Source organism: Trachurus japonicus, chromosome 7 (genome assembly GCF_045865225.1).
Source record: "Trachurus japonicus isolate A0001 chromosome 7, Traja_1.0".
Taxonomy (NCBI): domain Eukaryota; kingdom Metazoa; phylum Chordata; class Actinopteri; order Carangiformes; family Carangidae; genus Trachurus; species Trachurus japonicus.
The window spans coordinates 22,020,375-22,040,709 of record NC_140913.1 but is presented as its reverse complement, the minus strand read 5'-3'; the positions used below and the strand labels follow the sequence as shown (position 1 = coordinate 22,040,709).

Below are 20,335 nucleotides of genomic sequence, written 5' to 3'. Positions count from 1 at the left end.
TAACCTGAATAGGCTATTATGATTTAAAACCTGTCTCCTATTCAGGGACTTCTGCAGTAATTGCAGTGAAAGTTCTGGTTAAGTATCCTTATATTGTTAAGAAACATCACACCTGTGGCTGCCCCTCCTCTTGGCTTATTGAAAGGTTTGACTCTGGACATTACAAATACATTAGATTTATTATGTTGAAAGTACTTGGCAATGTGGAGGAAACTGGCTGCCAGGGTTTTTTGTGGGGTGACAACAATGTTGATATGCTGACGATTAAAATATGTAACTTACTGTAATGTAACAGTCTTTACAGTGCAGTAAGGTTTTAATGCATTCACCATCTGGTCAATGAGGGTTTACAGAAAAATCCAGCCCTTTGTCTTACACTAATATATCACTGACTGACAATTAACATATTTTTAGTTTCCCAAGAAAATTCACTTTTATGCTAAATAGCATACATGGCACTTAGCTCTCCATATTGTTTCATCTTGCTTGTCCTAGAGAAATTGTCCTCATAATTAATAAAGATGCATTGTATTTTGTTGTAATTGTAGCGCATACAGAAATGACCCACCCATGTATTTGAGGTGTACTACTTACTATAACAACTCCCATACCCTTTCTACTACCAACTTCAAGTAATTATATAGAAACTGTTATTATGTCTTAATATTACATAATTACTATATCAATGTAATCAAATGTAAATCAAAGGAATACTGCCTTCTCTGTTTACTTTCTCTCAAATGAATCATACATTTCTAAAGAAATAATTGGAAACCATACTCACATCACGGTACGTAGAGCAGTAATAATAAAGATTTCACAGTTGTTTCATCCCTCCCTTTCTGTTGTGTTGGTATAATGCTCATAGGACTCATTGGTAGAATCTGATTCATTGCTTTAATCAGAGTTTGAAGTTTCTCTACAGTTCCTTGTCTCAATGCCATTGAAAAAGTTAAAAACAAAATAAAAACAAAACAAAAGCACACACACCGAGACACCGACACACACACACACACACACACACACACACACTTTGACGTGTGTATGCTGCGAGTGTTTGTGCAAGAGAGAGCTGCTAATGTGTCTGTGTGTAGTGACACAAGCGGAAATTCTTTCATTACCTCTGCCAATGAGGTTGGTTGGTGCATGTGTTCTGTCATCTTTGTGTCTCTGCAAAATATTTCAAAAAGTTACAAATGAGTTTGGCTGGAAAATGAGGAGCAGATCTCCGGCCCAAGGATCAATGGATTCAGTTTTGGCAGTGACCTGAATATGAGATCTCTGATGCTGTGAAATGTTTTGAAGATTTTGTAGCTTTTGTAAAACTTGAAAAGTACAAATCTAGACTCAGTTTGGCTCACAATTAGATAGATAGATAGATAGACAGATAGATAGATAGACAGATAGATAGATAGATAGATAGATAGATAGATAGATAGATAGATAGATAGATAGATAGATAGATAGATAGATAGATAGATAGATAGATAGGGGGGTTCAGTAGAGGACAGAGGGCTCAGCTGGAGGAGGCCCGGAGCAGATGAGTTCAGTTTCTGAGAGCAGAAAAGCAGAAGATGAGCGAGAAGTGCAGGACATGAGAAACCTCTGGCACCGTACTCCGTTAAGGGAAAAAAACAAACAACATATGCTGTGTGTGCAGCTTATCCTGAAGCTCATCCTTATGTAACATAGGTGGCATGTGTACTGAAATAAGCAAGGAGATTTCTTTTTGGCCTTGATGCTGCTGGCTCCATTGTCTAACCTGCCACTTCTGTTTGCTTCTTCATCCCCTTCACTTAAATGTTCTCTGCTATAGGCCAGTATGAGCCGCACACATCACCGGGTCCTTGACAACAACAGTGTTATCTCCCCTATAGCCCCTGAGGCACACAAAGATCATTATTGCACGGCCACCAAACTTGGTGGCAGTGAACGAGCACCATGTCACATTACACGAAGGCTTCGAGAAGTCATGTTGATAAATTGATGTGTTTCTTAATCTCCTACAACCACCATCTGTAACGTATCCTAGCTGCTGTGATGGAAAATCTCTGCGGTTGTGGAAGTCAGTGGTTGCAGACTCAAAGCCTGAGACACTGTTCTCTGTGCCTCAGTAGAAGAATCTCAGTGGGAAAACTTCATATTCAGCCACACAACAATCAGAGGGCATTCACTCCATCCACTGTTAAAAGCCATTTTCTCATATCATTATGTTATAATGGGATATTGATGCCTGCATTGCCCTAGCATCTTCATAAACCTGGTATTAAGTTTCCTATTGATGATGGCTTTTATCTGCATGCGCTGGATATGTTATTGTCTCTCTTTCTCCAGCATTAACCAAATCTAATAATGACCAAAACTAAATTTTCTATCTAGTTTTTGTTCTAGATGGTACAGTTTCTTCACCGCCTCAGTTCAGACTGCAGTGAGTCAACTCAGAGAAATATGTGGGCTGATCGATACGCCAATGTTAGTGTAAACATGAGCATCACTCATCTCATCCATCTTCATCTTTTCTTCTGATTTTCCATCATAAAGGCAGTATTTCAAAAAAATATTTGTATTGGATCAGCTTTTGTAATAACTACATCCATCACACTTGATTAACAGCCTCATAATCAATAGCGGTGATGTGGAAGGGCTGGTGTAAGTGATCAAAACTCACTCTTCCCTTTAATTGTTTTCAAAATGAGCAAATGTGAACACTTGTAGAAAATCAATCGCTTATAGATCTTTTATTATACGAGCATAAAACTGTGTCAGCATTTTCCTCTTGACTGAATAAATCTGCCATGCTCGTAAATTAAAATTACATAAAACTGAGAGGCAAGTCAGCTGCGAAATATTCTGTTAGAAATCAAACAATGCATCCAACCAAGCAAATGTGGCCAAATCATAAAAGCCTTGGTGGAGGTAAAAACAGGTCAGAGGCAAACAGATTTTCAAACGTTTGCTCAATGAGACTTAAATGTTACATAAAAACAACATGTGACCGATCACGCTACATTTTACAAAATTGTTATGTCTATGTAATGTATGCCTCAGCGCATTATTATCCTGCTGATATAGACCAAGTTCATCCTCCAAATGTTTCTGACTGGTGTGGGGGCACGTCATAGGTCAAAATCTCATATCTCATAAAAAATGGATATAACAGACAACAGACGTGACTGTGGAGATGCAGGATATAACCTGTCATCTTCTGTTCTCACAAAAAAATAAAAATAAAATAAACAAGTGCGTGCCAACAAAAGATAAAGTGCATGCCCACCTGAACACATAAACACACACATACACACACACACACCAAAACCAAAACCACCACCACCACACTGGCTATCACTGAAACCACCTTTGTTTGATTATCTGCGTGGTGTGTTGGCTTGTCACTTATCTATCTTGTCCAGTGAAAAATCCAAGGATAGCTGACTTTTTGCCATGAGCGGCACAGTACACAATGAAAAGCACAAAATGATTTGAAAGCTTTTTGTCCTTTAGGCTGCAGCCTTCCCACAAACTCTAAATGAGGTCTCGAGAGATGAGTTCAAACATGAAATACTGCAACTTAAAGAGAGGTTGGCTGAAAGGACAGTGACTATGAGGAAGAGATAGATAGATAGATAGATAGATAGATAGATAGATAGATAGATAGATAGATAGATAGATAGATAGATAGATAGATAGATAGATAGATAGATAGATAGATAGATAGATAGATAGATAGATAGATAGATACGGATAGGTAGATGCAGATTGAAGTAGATAACTGTACAGGTTATACATAGATGGTTGAACATGTGCACATGGTGAGGCTTACAGCTCAGCAGACAGGTGTGAACTGTGAGAGATATGGCACCTGAAATGTCGTCAAATAGACTGCTCTTCACACCCCGTTACATAAAAACCAGAGCCTGTCTTCACCATCCAAAGGCTAAAAGCGACTGTGCAAGGGCAGGGGAAATACAGAAAGGCTTTCACAAGTAAAATGAGATGGATTTGTGAGCAACAGCATTCTTCCCCCTCTTTTTTTTTTATCCTTGGTGCCCCCTTTTTGTCATCCCCAGCCTCTTTTCCTTTGCCACTTTGTTCACTCTCTTAGTTCAGCAACCTCTTTTAGTCTCTCTGGGGTGCAGTAGTGTAGTAGCCTAGTCTAGATTTCCAGCGGTGTCTTCTCTTCTCTCCTCCGCTCTCCTTGTTTATCAAATTGCACAAGCTCATATAAAACAAGTTAATGAGGCCAGTAGGGGGACTTGCTGCTTCCACAGAAAAAAAAATAAACATGATGTATTCTACGTTGCGGCTTTAATCAATTTTGATATGTTTATTCAAACTGTAAATCTATGATGGTGCCACTTTCCTTCAGTTGTGCCACTAGAGCAGCACGCTGTAGCTGGTCAATGAATCAACAGCAAATATTTCTGCAGTCTCTCTCTCTCTCAACATTTTGAGCTTTCTGTGTTTTTTGGCTATTTCAAACATCCCTTTTAAACCTACTGCAAGCAGCCTTAGTTCAACAGAAGCCTGCAGTCAATATGCTGACCTAGTATGGAGAAAGTAAGGCGGTTGGTGCTTCTGGACTGTTTAATGCATAATTAACAAGCGAACAAGTGGAAAAGCTCAAGCTGGATGCATCCTCACAGAATCCGACAGTGCTGGGAGGAAAGTGAGGAGGCAAATATAAACGTCTTGTTTTGCCTTAGCTTTTATGAAGACAATTTCTTTCTCTCTATAACTTGCAGATGCAGCCAGTGAATCTCTTGGGGGAACTTTTCAGTGGTGCCAAATGACTTCACTGAGTGGAGCGACTGTAATTCTGTCTAATTGCAAATATTACTCTCTTTGATGGGGAGCCTGAAATGAGCAAATGTGAGGTTTCAAATATCCTCGAGTTAGAACCTGCCACTTCAAAGTGAGTGAGTACTCTATTAACACCATCCGTCAATTTTATTACTGCGGAGAAAGCTTGGATATTATAGAGATATTAGAAAAGTGCTGTTTAGGTTTCATCAATGCTATAGCACCAAAGTTGTTGCTAAGTTCGCTACAATTGCTCTACTGAAGGTACAGAGACACATTCATCTGGCGTCACGCTCAAATTCAACAAGTCAGCTGTTAGATCCAGCGTTAGACTTCATTTTGGCACGACGAACAGCCAAACACTTTTTCTTTTAATGCTCATTCTGTGCCAGCTGGAGATTTTCACTGCAGCTGTTTTTACGCACGGCGGCACATCATCAACACCATCATCCTCATCATTAGCAGAGGCAGCACGGCAGAAACACCTCTTTTATCTCTTCATCAACTGCTTTCTACCGGGATGGATTAAAAATCATCGGGTTGTTACAGCGAGATGGATGCACCGCGACCGCGTGCCTTACCTTGAGTTGTCGCGGCTCTGGAGAAGTGTGGGTGCGTGAGTTTGCAGCCCCCCTCCTATCCAAAACGGAAACTCTGGTCCTACTTGGTATCTGGACTTGAAGTGGAAGAACCTCCCAAGAAATAAAATAAATAAATAATAATAATAAAATGCTAATAAGGTCTAATAGTTGATGCACAAAGAGCGTCAGAGAGGTGCAGTACGCGCAGCCACTGCTCTGGCACGACTGTCTGCTCTTCGGTGAGAATTAGTTTGGTTGTTTCTGACTGCCGCCCTCCCTCCCACTCACACTCACTCACTCTCACTCACTCACTCACTGTCTCCCACCCATGAGAAATAAATAATCTTTCATCTCTCTCTCTCTCTCTCTCTCTCTCTCTCTCTCTCTCTGCCTAGCAGGTGGGCATCTTTGAATAATGTGAGATCATTATTAAAGGCTGCTGGAGGCCCAAATGTGTGTGCCTTCCACCCCCTCCACAAACTATCTGTGTGTGTGTGTGTGTGTGTGTGTGTGTGTGTGTGTGTGTGTGTGTGTGTGTGTGTGTGTGTGTGTGTGTGTGTGTGTGTGTGTGTGCGCGCGTGCGTGCGTGCGTGCGCGATGCTCCGGCTGTCCGGTGTGTGCATGCAGGCAGCAGCAGATTGGGAGTGGTCGGGATTAAACCCTTGGGATTATACCTCAACATTCATCATTTCATCTCACACACACTGGACCCACACTGGTGGTCAGTGACATCAGTTTTTGGCAGACACAGACAGGCAGATTCATGTGGGTAGAAAATGGAGAGACAGAGGAAAGAGGAGAAGAGCAAAAAATAGAGGGAGCAAAGAAGAGGAGAGGAAAGCAACTTCTCATTAGATGTATCCATATAAATCTAATGCTTCATGCAAAATCTGACCACTGAGAGTGAGGAAAGGGTCAGTGGAGTGAGATATTTCCTGGCTGTGTGTGTGTGTGTGTGTGTGTGTGTGTGTTTTGTGTAATACATTCACACAGCCAAGTCGGTGTATGTGTGCCTGCATACTGACAGATGGCTACTGTAATGACGCAGGAACTAACTACTGGGTTTCTGTGTCTGTGGGGTCGCATGCTTGTGCACATGCTTATTGGTGGATGCTTTTTGTGTGTGTGTGTGAGGAGAGAGAGAGAGAGAGAGAGAGAGAGAGAGAGAGAGAGAGAGAGAGAGAGAGAGAAAGTGTGATGCAACAGATATATCTTTTCTCTCCTAGCATCCTTCACACACACACACACACACACATAGACGTGGCATTATGGCTTTGCCTTTTTGTCTGTGCTTACAGTCTTTTACCACATACATTCACAGGAGACCTTGAGTGTGCTGTGGCTTCCATTTGCTGAAAAAAACATTTGTACAAAAGTGTGTGTGTGTGTGTGTGTGTGTGTGTGTGTGTGTGTGTGTGAGGGAGAAGTGGGGGATCAAAACATTGGGAAAGATAGACATATGTCTCTGGATGTGCAGTGCACTGGCTAAACCCATGATTTAACTGCATGTATAAGCAAACTGTATATTCACAAGGTTTTAACCAATAAATGCGAATATTGCATATCATATATGTATGAATGGTGAGAGTGCACACTGATCCAATGATTACCATAAAGTAGTTGTTGCTGTTGCAGTGGGTTGCATTATACTGACAGGTGTTCCAGTTGTTGTGTATTTGACAGAATACTCCCAGTGACAGTAGTGGTGGGAATACTCAGATCTCTTGCTGAGTCAAAATATCAAAAAACCACAATGAAAATGTGAAATCTTTATTTGTACAGTAACCAGCTGTTAGATACATTTCCTTCTGAAATGTAGCAGAGAGGAAGTGTAGCCTCAAGTGGCAGAAAATAGAATACTCAGGCAAATGTCCTGTCAGAGCGAAAATGACCAATTTTACTTTGAACCTCTGAATGATTGTATACCATACATTGCATCAAATTGCAGACACAGCTGATAGTGACCTGATAGTGACCATAAAAGTTATCTGTAGAATCGGCCATGGCCAAGGGAGCATCAGTGCAGACTTTCTAAATGGAAGGCACAGAGGTGTAAGATGACCATTATGTTTCATTATGAATCATCATCATCATGAGTCACTGTATTTGTAATGATGAGCACCTTCGCCACCATAAGTGCATCAAAACACACAATCACTATTAAAGACCCTCCACAGTCAGACAAAGAAAAAAAAGAGAGAAGAGGTCAACCAAAATGTGCCATTTAAGGCAAAACAGAAACGCAGCTGTTGAGATAAAAGTAAAACCCATCATAGCTTTGAGGAGTCAGAGCAAACATCCCTGTGCCAAATGTGCCATTCGGAGCCGGCAGGCTTCAAGGCCAGCAGCCATCTAGAAGGAGAGCTCAGAGCTCTGGCTCTCCATCACTCACGTTGTCACACTCTGCTTCCCCTTTCTCTTCCGACTTACACTGTTTTATCTATGTTCCTTTGCTTCCCTTATACTCTACTTTTCTTGCACACTTGGCCTTAGCTAAGTCCGTATGTGTGTGTGCGCTTGCAATGTGGGTGCACATGGGTGAGTTTCGATTCAGAACAGCTATAATAAATCTCACAGGCTTGAATAGGGGTCTAAAAACAATTGATGTATTTTAATAATTATCATCCTGACTCAAGCGCACATCTTTTGTGTGTAAACTGTGTTGGCACCCACTTGCTTGTCTTAACTCCCTGGTTTAAATGCTTGTAATTGTTGTGCATACATAGAGTAATGGTTTGGTACATGGATTTACATGCAAATTTTCTCCTTACAAGCTTAATTTAGAATTAAATCCCTAACAGCCTGCAATCTAGCCTCCTAGTGTATATTTCAATTTTGGCATCAAGTAATATAATGCTATTAGGGCTGTGACCATCTACTGCTTGCACTCCCTTGTTGCTCATGTGTGGGGATGCATGCACTCACACAAACAGATGCACTCACTCCCCATGTGTTTTACTGGATTGTCTCCCACTTCCTTTTGTCGGAAGCATACCCTCCCTTTCTCCCTCTGCCATCCTGCTTGCCCCACACCCTCTCATCTGGCCTGCCCTCTGCTCCCTTATCCTGTCATTCATCAACATCCCTCACTTGGTCGCTCTCCTTTTTATTTTTTTTCTTCCACCCTGCTATCACTTTTTCTTCATTTTCTCCCATTTTTCTTCTGTCTGTCTCTTAATACATCTCTGTTGCTTCTTCTTCTCTCTTTGAGGGTCTCCACTGACCCTCCTTTATGGGCTGCAGGCCATTGTGGGTCAGAGGCAGGTTGTAATTACTTTACTCCTCCTCTGACAGCTATGGGGACAGAAGAGAGGGAGAGCAAGAAACAGAAAAAGAGACAACGCAAATTAAGGCAAAGATAAACCCACTGATTGTTTATTCTCATAATTAGCTATAACTAAACTAACCCCCCTCATCCATGTATTTAAGTATTTTTACCATTAAATGGCAAGAATAATGTGACTCAGATGCATTTCTATTATCTGTACAATCACATCCACATCCGTCCAGTTTAGCATGCTGTGCCTCTGCAAAGTTCCAGCTAATTTCATCCACTGACACGGTACATATTTGCCCAGTCCAACATTGAGAAATAAATAATACAATAATATAGAATGACTCCTGCCACATGCTTAATGTAGCATAGGAGAGTTGGCCTTAATTGGTGCAGCTATATTTGAGTTGAAATGTAGGGCGGGCAATGCCTCCTTGACTTCAGCACTGGGTTGGGACAAATTTGCATACCTTTAAAAATCAATAGCAGTCTGAAAAAAAAAAAGAAATTCACCAGACATAATAGAATTAGCATAAAAAGAAAAGGGAACACAAAGGAAAGAGCCTTGACTTCAGTGGATTGTTTTCCACTAAACGTGCCTTTTAGATCAGACCTGGGTCGCGTTACAGTTTTCCAATTTTTCTTCCTGATTGTGGCAGCGTAAATGGCAGCACTCATTAGTTAAAGGTTGCAACAGGCTGGAGTGAAGATTGTTTGAAGATCCTTAGCCAGATTCATTGCTGTGAAAGCTCATGTTAATTACCCAAACTAGTGAGGGGGAGATGTCTTCAACGATGCTGTTCTAGAAGCTATTCTTATCTACTGGGTGATCGATGATATTTCTTCACTTGTCTGGGATCACCTCTAAATGAGACAGGGGTCACCAATTATGGAGCACCAATAGCTAACCTTTATTTTCTACCCTTTTCAGTAAATGGGTGTCACAAACACATACACACACACACACACACACACACACACACTCACAAAAGGTGAGTCACTCACAATATACAGTAAGCTATATGTGAACAGGGCTGTTTCACAGGAAAGAGACATTCTGGGGGGCCACAGCCCAGTAGGGCCCACAGAAACCCCAGAAGCCTATTTTTTCTATGACAAAGCCACAAAACATGCAATATTCATGAAAATGTATTTTATTTTCCAGGCAGCAACCCCCTGCCTTATTTTAAAAAATGCTTCAGACCATGTCGGAGCAACACTCACACAAACTTTATTGGCTAACATAGCACAGACAGGTTACTGGTGCTGGCTGAAAGAACAGAGAATGCCAAAACATGAATCTGGATACCAGAAACGAGTGGAGAGAGAGGCCAGGAGCAGAGCCAGCAGACAAGGAGTGCAGAGTATGAACATGGTTGTAAATTTCCTCTTACCGTTGCTGTTTTGCCGTGAAAAGTTTGTTTTATGGGTAAATCCACAATATTTCCAGTTTGAACTTTGAGCGGTGTTACATCTAAATCGGTCCGGACGGGCTTTAGGGGGAATCGGACTACACACAGGCGTAGCTCACAGTCGGCCATATTTGAACGGGCAAATTGCTCTGACTCTGGCTGCAGTTACACTGCAGTAGATAGGTGATCCAGTCATCTTCATTAAAAAAACGATTCATAACTCTGTGAAAAATAACTAATTTGCATAATGTCAATATAATGTTACTTTTACAAAAAAAAGTAGGCATGATTAAACTGATCCGTGATTTTAAGTATGCTGCATCATAACTGCATAGACGTTCATAAAAAATCAAACCGTTTTGAAATCGGACAAAAACTGAGCAAGTTATTTTCATTATAGCAGAACATGCAGCATAGGCTTAATGCTCTGAGGGAGAGAGTTGCCCTCCCACGATGGCCGCCCAAGGGGGCAGTTGTGGGTCTGAGAAGTGAAGCTCACTTCCGCGTTCAAAAAACTGCAATCCCCTCGGATTCCTCTGGGGGCTGGTGTCAGAAGGGAGCATTCCCCATAGAGCCCCATGTTAAAATCGCCGACTTTACATCCTCAGTAAACATGTTAAAAGCCTGGTGTCAGAACGTTTTTTCGTCTCAATCGATAGTTTCTACCCCCGCACACACTCTGAGGGGGGTGAATTTTTTTTTAACTCTACCGTTTTACTGTTATAAGGTTAAAACTCTGGCCAATAGGGCGCGGAAACGTTGAGTGACAGGTCCGAGCAGCTCCGTGGACAGCTGCTTCGGGGCCAGTGGGCGGGTTCTCGGCCGGCCAATCCAACATGGCGCTGTTCAGGCCGCCATATTTGAGTCACAAAAACGACTCCCCAAAACCAATGGGTGACGTCACGGACGCTACGTCCATTCTTTTTACAGTCTATGTGGCCGCCGTACTGGCTACGTTTTGTCATTGGGCAGCAGCGGTGGGTGAGTCATCTAGTCTTCTTATATATATCTATGGGGGGAATCTTTGTGACCGCAGCAAACAACAGCCTGCGCGTCACACGTTTCAGGATTTGGCTGATTCTGATTGGCTGATTGCCAGCCTCATTCTATTGGCTCTAACGGTTCGAATTAGCTGTCAATCACTCAAATCAACCAATCCGCTGCAGAGATAGAGCCAGGCGTAACTGCAACAGGTCAGTGCAACTGCAGCCCTAGACATATAAAGAGCAGCTTTTACGCAGAGGGACACAGAGGGCCTAGAAAGTAGCTGTTATTCAGTCCTGGTTGATTCTTTTTCAGTTAGTTTATGCAAATTGTGTAAAAATAAAGATTAAACAATAGTTTAGTGGCAGGTGGTTCCAAGCTGTGCCAAAAATGGACATTTTGGAAAGCTCGCCTGAATATTTTGTAGTAAAATCTCAATAATTTTGTACTGCTTCACTTTATCAGAATCAACCACTGCAGAGATAATGTTCATACATTGTACAATCATTTGATAGAGGTTTTGAGCTTTAGCAGCATCATTCTTAAGGACACTCATCTAATCTGAATAGGTCGGTGGGTAATAATAACAGTGACTTTGGACTGGGAGGCAGGGGTTCAAATCCCATATGGAGCAGGAGGAGAAGAAGAAGTGCCCCAGCCTACCTCGGAGAGCACTGAGGCCGCATGGCCTTGGGCTCGGCCACGTGTGTGGGGCTTGCACAGGCCCCATCCTCCCAGAGCACTGAGGCTGTTTGTTATTACACAGACATAACACAGTAATTACACAGCCTAAAACATGATTTAACATGATGAATAACTTGATGATAATACTGGATCATCCTGTGTAATACAAGATCAGTCTGTATTAAAAAATAAAATGCACTGTCCCTTACTGAATATAGGCTACAGGATGCTCAACCTAATGCTACAGTACCTTTTCACATGTCTGGTGACATGAGAAACTAGAGTCTTTGAAGAGGAGGAGAGCGCACACCGGTATTGATGAGGTGCTCACAAACGAAAACATGAAAACCAAAAGTTTCATGAGACATAGTGGAGAAGTATTAAATCAGAATGACAGGAAGGTTTTCTGTTATTGCAACAATAATACTTAGAGCCTGTCCACATGAATACAGATTTTTTGAATCTGCATAAATACTTTATCGTATCAGCATCTTGTCCAGGCGGATACAGCGTTTTCGGGGGGTAAAAACTGTATTTTTTGAAAACGGGTCCCAGAGTGGGAAAATCTGAAAACGCCACCCCAGCATTTTCTTCTGGATGCCCGAAAACAGATCTTTTCTGAAACGATGTCATACCCCCCACCACTCTACCTGTAACTTGAGACACACCGCTACCCTCGGACACTGCGGCTGAATCGCGTCCGTTAAATCATCATTGATTGTCCTATTTGCACTGACACAACTCCTCTGCGTTTTTGGCCTTAGTCTATTAAAGAAGTGGCAATGAAAAGTCGGGGAGAAGGGGGCCACTTCAGTATTTTTTCAGGCGGCCCAGAATTACTAGCAACGGCCGTGTGTGTGAATGATGTAGGTATCCAGTGGATGTTTTCTTTAATAAAAGCCTGTTTATTTAGAGCTGTATGTATGAGTAAGCAAATATGGGAGTAGAAGTGTGAGAATAACCTGTGAAATCAAATCATGATTTCCTGGTCAAGAATTCCTGGTCAAATAAACAGTAACATCAGGGAAACAAACTGGAGGAAAATGCACATCTACACACAAATAAAACCAAACATAAAATAAATGTCACTGAGGCCCACAATGAAATAAAAGAATAACATTAGACAGACGCCAATGAAAACAGTTCTGTTTCCCAGCATGCATGTCACAGTTAAATTGGAGACAAGTGAAAAATTAAAATTTTACTAAGCCCAAACTTCTCTTTTGTGTGGCCTCAACATCACTGTTGAAATTGGTAAGCATGATTTTATTCTACAGTTTGTAGCACCACAGAGACTACGAATGTGTGTGAATCAATGTGTGTGTGTTTTGAATCCTGCTGTGGGCGGAAGCTTGTTGCAGAATCCACATATAGAGTGGTCAACATCTCACCAATCACTGTGGGGAGAGCCGGTTACCCTTTTGTTTGGGCTATCACCTGATAGGTGAGTGAGTGATCCATTGTAGTACTGGAGTCATTTGCATGGAGGTTGAGTATGATGTGTGAGGTGGGGAGCACTGCTCCATAAAATCATTTGGATTGCTCTCCTCCCATTTATTTTAATACAGTTTTGCATTTTTTTTATTATCATAATGTATATACACTCTGGTTACCAAACTATAGCTAGAGAACTAATAAAATAAAAATTAAAGAAAAGGAGTCTCTAGATGGCTGGCAGTCTACACACTGAGGAAGGCACGGGAAGGAGTGAACATGAGCTATTGTACATGTTAGTGGTAAGCCCTCCTCCTCAACTAGGTTGATTATTTTAAGCACAGTGAGATTGATTTTGAGGCTCTGTGGGGGCCTGACGGGTCTGTGTGAGTGAAAGGGAAGGTGTGCACAGACCAAAAAAGGAGGTAGAATAAAAGTTAGGACAGAAAAGATCACAACGGGAAGGAGGAGGAGAAGGAAGTGGGAGGAGTGGAGAGGACAGGAGTAGAGGTGGTCCCCAGATTCCTCGGGTAATTAATAAAAGAGAGAGTCTTCAAGGACATCAGTGAAGTCAAACTATTACTTCTCCTCCTGATGTGTACCAAGGTCACTCAAAAATGGCCCCATATGATAAATGTATCGAACTCCCATCTTGAAATAGTTTGTTTTTAGGGAGCAATGACCAGAGGGACATAGTAAACTGTGTGATTCCCTCATTGAACACTCACACATGCACCATCAGTTTCAATACATGTCATCCTTCTTTATCATATTGGGAAGTGCAGCAAATGTGTTAGCAACTGGTGTGAGAAGAATGCCTCTGAGCTTTTTGAAAAGTCTTCATCTTCTGTGCAACACTTTGGCAGTCAACCAGCCCAGAAGTCTCACACAACAATCCTTTTTTTGCTCTGTCAAACTATTTGCAATTCGCCTGCAGCTCATGTGAAGAGGACCTTCCCTTGGACACTTAAAAAAAATAGGGCCAAGGAAGCAGGATGTTCACTGCCACCTACGGCGCTGTCTGAGCATGTTTCACAAAGCTATTCTGTTTAATGGCGATTCAGCCTGAATTCCCTCATATATAGCATAATAAATATCATACCCAAGAGCTGAGAACCAAATGTCTTTCCAAACACAGCTGTGATCCAGTCATGATCATTTTATGCCTGTCCCACTCAGTTCGACTTAATGACATCTCATAGTGCTCTGGGGGAACAAAAACAACAACAACAACAAAAAACTGTGTGGATTTCAGCTGCTCATGGAAAGGACTTTAACAAACTGATGAAATTATGAAATTTGCAGCCAGGCAGCATCCCCTTCATTTTCAGAGTCAAAGTGGGATTGTCATTTTCTGCCACCTAGTGGTCAAAGGGAGTCATAGCAAAGAGAGAGAGAGAGAGAGAGTCATAAACTGAAACGGGCAGTGAACATGGATCTATTATAACATCCATGGCAGTGAATCATTGCCTGTCTATTCAGTATCAGTTTAGTCAGACTGGAGGAGGAACATAAGCATTTTAGGGTAGAGGCTCTTTCTGGGTTTTCTAAAGTTATAAATCATGTTATATTTCGCTTTGGAAAATGTGTTTTTTTTAATATGATAAGATAATTTATATATAATCTGTGTCTTTTATATATAATCTGTATCTTATAAACCAAAGACGGTTTAGCCTACTTAACAGTAATAACTTCTACTGTTTACTGTAATACTGTTTCCCAGCATGCAACGGGTGTCCATTTCGCGGTAAAGTTAGAGAGTATTACGTAATAGAGTGAGAAATTTTACATCTACACTCTTTTTTAAGTGGCCTCAATCTCACTTTCACTGTCAAATTGGTAATTAGCCTTAAATAAAAAAAAAGCTACGTTTTCATACAAACTAATCAAACAAAATAAACTGACGCCCATAGTGAGTTCAAAGCTGTTCTCGTTTCCCATCATGCAACGGGCGTCCACGTCGCGGTAAATCTAGACAGAATTAATAAATACATAGAGTATAAACGAGAAATTCCTGCTACCGAGTACATCTACACTCGTTTTGTGTGCCTGTGTTCAACATGCTGTTAAAATAAGAAATATATCTTTATTGAAGACTTACTGCACCATAATACAAACGTCATGTGCTTACGCCCGTCTATATAAACGACGTGTCCGCCTTGCTTCCTCCTGTGGGCGGAAGCTCATTGCAGAGGTCACATGCAGAGTGCTCGTCACTCCACCAATCACCTCGGGGAAGGTCTGAGACAAGAGCCAATAGCTACCCTTGCAGGGTATCATCTGATTCGGGTGAGCGAATGAACAGAAATGATGGGCCTGAGTGGGCGGTTGTAGCAGGAGAAGCCGACTGGTGCATTACAACCATCGGTGGATGCGACCCTCGCCGGCTTGGAATCTCTCTCGCGGCTGGCACTTGAGCGCGATGTATGAGGTGGGGCACAGCTCCAGAACCTAATTCAGACTACTCTCCACCCACTTTATTGTTTAACAGTTTAACACTTATTACGAGTGTTGCTTATTAACCCTATAGTTACCAAACTATAATATAATTGGGAAAATAGTAAATTGATTTGCAATAATCTTGAACTGTTTCAAACTTTAGCCGGTAATAGTGATGGATATTTCATGGATTTTTTTTTTCTTTCAGTTTGAGAGTGTTTACAGTACAGGTCAGAGGTGAAGTACAATGATGTACCCTTGCCTACATAATTTTTTTGTGATCTAAATATTCCTACATTTTAAGTTATTCCCCGCTGACTTGGGTTTGTATATGGTATGACCTGTTGACCCGGGGGCATGGCCAGGGCACGGCCCCTACAAGACAAAAGAGGTTCATGTTTCTGTCTGACCCAGTTCCAAGTCCTTATCCGTCCGGGGTGTGTAGAGTTACCCGCACAGTATGATGTGAAACAGAGCCAAGGAGTTAAAACCTCAAACCTCACCTGCAGACATCACAATGATAAGATGGACAATTGGGTTGAAAAAAGGTCAATTGAGTGACCTGTCCTTTCTCTTGGCCTTCTCCTGAATGAATTCACAACCTTTCCAGCCACTGGGGAATGACATCAAGCCTTAAACTCTCTCACCTAAACTGATACTAATCAATGCTGTAAACCTTTAATATTTTATTAATGAATATAGTATTTCATAGTTTTACTTCTGGAAAAAAAAGTAGTTCTAACCTTACCTGTTTTCACCTTAATTTATTTGTATTTTAACTGTGCTTTGTGTTGCCCATGTAACTGGTCATTCTGCACAACCATTCTCCCTTTAGAGACAAATATCATGGCCCAGGGGAAAAAAAAGATCTTGTAATGAGAATTAGAAAAAACATGCTGTGCTCACAGTTCCTCAGCATGTATGGATCTATTTTATGCCACATGGTCCTGATATAAATCATAATAATAATGATGATGATGCACCATTTAGCTTGATCTGTGTCAGGACGGAGAGTTGGTGAACTGTCCATGACCCACTTTGTAGTAATTATCTGATGGATTTGTTACATAACTGTGACCCGCCCTCATAAATGTAGAGCAAAAACAAAATGACAGAGGTCAGGTCAGAAGCAGAAATTAGTGGAAATTTTCCACACTAATCAGGTTATGATGTGTATAAGTACACTAATTGGTGCTGTCATTATTATATTATTATCATTATGTATTTACATAAAAATAACACACAGGCCCAGTGTATAATTATTGATGAACATCACTGTTATATTAGATTGATGATCGAAGAGTTGTACTTATAAATGTTCAAGATTGTGTGTTAAATGATAGGAGAATGAGAATAATAAATGAGATGCAAATAATTCCAGTGTTTACAAAGAATAATGATGTAAACAAATCCAGTAGCATCAGCAACCATAGTTTTATTTTACACATTACATGTACATTAAATGACTTGACAATCAAGACTTACATGCTGGACTATTGAAGAATGGTTAGAATAAGGCTTAAAGCAGAAGTAAGCGATCCGGTCGTTTTGTCTAACTTCTTGTCAGCCGATGGAGTTAGCAGTCCCCGCCCTCGTCCCTACGTCACCACATTCACGCGCATCCCTTGGCTGCACACAGAGACAGCCCCATATGCCATTCTCTCTCCTTATTGGATAAAGGTTGTAGGATACAAGGAAAGTTTTCTCCTCGGCTTACAGCAGAGCAGAGTGACTGACAGACCCGTGTTTCAGACCAAACACTCTATATAAGTGATTGCCGTCGGAAGATATAACTATTTAAGACTTATATTAACACAAATATTCCACTTATTTCTGCTTTAATAACATTATTTTGATTATAGTTACAGATATATTGATGCAGCAGATAAAATGCTGTGAGTGAATTTCTTTTTGTGACTAAGTCAAGCCATGAAGTCATGGAAAATAATTGAAACTACTAATTATGTTTCAAACCAAATTACTCATGGTTCATAATAATATCATAAAACTGGCTATAGATATACCAAAATGAATCACAACAATGGAACAAATAACCTGGTTTAATGTTATGGCAGATTGGAGTATAATGTAAGTACTATACTATTTGTATCAAAACAATAATATAATAAATGCGATAAAAAAAAAGATACTGACACTTTTTAAGTCTCTCATCTGCAGTGTTGCAGCTATGTTCCTTAATTCTTACCTGTGTAAACATCTTAATTCACTATTTTGAGGGATTCATCTGACACATTGTCCGTCACAGTAGGAACAGATGGGAATAATGGAAGAATTAATGGCTTAGTTAAGGAGGGCATAACCTGTTCAGACATAAAATGGCACAAACATGTGAGTACTAACCCAGCAGCAATAGCAATTCAGTTGATTTGATTGACTTAATTTTGATTGGTCGAGCTAAATCCATTTAAAACTGATTTATATTCCAAATTATTAATGAAACAAATATCTCCTCATTCCACTAAATAAGTGTCTGCCAGTGTACATTTATCAAATTTGGCGGCATTCATTTGAGCTCATTTTTTGTAGTATTTTGCTGAACTTTGCTCCTGAAACCAACATGATATGGTTGGCAGACTTCACACTTCCAGATTAGTTTTAGGCTTGGGTGTTGGAGTTGTAGAATTTGTTGCTGTTTGTGTTTTTTAAACACATGTCTGGTGACATATTTGACCTGCAGTGAGCATTACGTAACACTAGTATTACCTCCTCGTGTGCATGCCAAATAAGCCCATATTCTTCGATATGACCTGAGAAAATGAAAACAATATATTCAAGCACACATGTGCTGGACTCACCCACATACTCTCTCCACCCCTGTGTGTTTTGAGACCACTTTAAAATCTAAACATTGTAGACGGATGACATGTGACTTCTGGAACAGCAGCACAGACCGAGTTCTCCGAGGTCAGCTGAGGCAGATTAAGGTTTCCATAAAAGGCTACTGCTCATTTTTTCAGGTATGCGCTGAGGAGAAGGACAGGAGCTGGAAGCATCTGACACCTGAAGAGAGAGCCAACACAGAGGTTTTGGATAAATTAAATTCTTCTACAGCTGAGCTCTTCACAGTTCAGTGTCATCTTTTGACACCTCTGTATTTTCAAGAACTACAGCCAGGTCCTAGAGGTCAAGGTTTGTTTTTCTCATACTGATTTATTTGCAGTGGTGTTGTCTGCAGATCATCAATTGTTCTTTTGTTATGTTCCTCATGTTATTATCATTTTTGAGAGTAGCCGTCTCACTGTCTGCACACTTTTATGTGTCTGCACTTTCAGCATGCAGTGTTTCGCGTTAAAATGCATGCTGCTGTTTGCATTCACGAGTGGGATGGTGTGTGCCTGTTCATTGAAGAATCACACCTTGTGGATTGAGAGGAACAACTGTGCACAGTGTGTGGCTATCAACACTACCATCTGCAGCGGATATTGTTACACACAGGTGACAACCGCCACACTCTCACACACACATTTTGAAGTCTTTGACATATGTTCAGCAAAATGAATGAATAAAAGTGATGTTGACATGGTGCAGCAAACATGTTAGAGTACTTGATATGGATATAAAAAGTTTCAACTCTGTTTCTCCCTCCTTCAGGACACTAATTTGAGGGGGCGGTTTGGGAGGACTTTCCTGATCCAGCGTAGCTGTGTGCCTCTCTCCCTGGTGTACCAAGCTGCCTGTGTTCCCGGTTGCACCCAGGATGTGAACCCACAGCTGTATTATCCTGTGGCTCGCCGTTGCAGCTGTAGGCGCTGTGACACACATACACACCGCTGTATCCGCACCAGCCAAATCTCTTATGACCAATGCTCCATGACACTTGGCAGCATGAGCAACCAGAACCAGTATTCCTTGGCAACTTGACAATATTCAGTGCATACACCTGGAAAATGATGCAAGTCTTTACCTGATGTTTCTGCTTCTTTGTGTTAGTGTAGTACATGTAAGCTGGTTATGTTTTTTTTCTTCTTATATTTGTTTGGCAATTAAACTCTGTTGGGCATGCATTATAGTTTTATTTAATATAAATTGCATTACTTGTATAAATGACACTGAATACATGGCATAAATGAATGTATAATTTGTGTATTTCCACATCAGACGAGGTCTAATTTCTGCCGCTGTGATCAGTTTGAGAGGAGAGTGATTGTCATTTATTCATGGATTATGCATTATCAGGGGTTTCTGGACCAGACACACAATACAGCATCTCATGTTGTTCATATGAACACAACAAATGTATGCATATGCAAAAAAAAACAAAAAAAACTAGTGTTGTTGTTGACTTGGACTTTGTTAGTTTTACTGCATGTGTACATGCATGCATGCTTGCAGCTGCATTACACACAGCAAATAAACTCCTTTTAAAATGGTGACCGCCTTTTTAATTTGTGTTTAATGAATAACTTATACTTAGACTTGCACTTGAAAATGAATTTTAATGACTCAACCATAGCATTTATAAAAACTCCTCTTACAGAGCACACAGGTGCAATTACTGTATTATCTGAAAGGCTGCACCTTACATCCAGCACTGACTTCTGAAAATGAATATACTCAGTGTGACCTGATAATTTACCCATGTGCTTGTCTGGTGTTCATCACTTTATTGAACTGAGCTCAAACTCTGCTCTAAGTTTACAACACAAAATGAGGAAAAGAAAATATAGCTACACTTGCTCAGTTCTTGGAATAAGTACAACAATTAC

General features: G+C 40.8%; 1 protein-coding gene, 2 non-coding genes and 1 pseudogene across 4 annotated transcripts in view; 3 read left to right on the top strand and 1 right to left on the bottom strand.

Annotated features, from left to right (window-relative positions):
- The window catches only part of camkvl (CaM kinase-like vesicle-associated, like), a 40,613-nt gene extending 34,843 nt beyond the window's left edge, over positions 1-5,770 (bottom strand). The window contains exon 1 of the mRNA XM_085782132.1: positions 5,382-5,770. The gene's annotated coding sequence lies outside the window, so the exon portion shown is untranslated. The remainder of the gene's footprint in view (positions 1-5,381) is intronic.
- A 7,305-nt stretch (positions 5,771-13,075) lies between these two features.
- LOC146984739 (Nuclear RNase P) lies at positions 13,076-13,289 on the top strand. Its single transcript, XR_015036227.1, has one exon.
- Positions 13,290-15,340: 2,051 nt separating this feature from the next.
- On the top strand, positions 15,341-15,645 carry LOC146984738 (Nuclear RNase P). Its single transcript, XR_015036239.1, has one exon.
- Positions 15,646-18,953: 3,308 nt separating this feature from the next.
- LOC146984737 (follitropin subunit beta pseudogene) lies at positions 18,954-19,831 on the top strand (annotated as a pseudogene). The gene is made up of 2 exons (XR_015036217.1): positions 18,954-19,064; positions 19,221-19,831. The product of XR_015036217.1 is annotated as a follitropin subunit beta pseudogene (transcript).
- Positions 19,832-20,335: the final 504 nt, after the last annotated feature.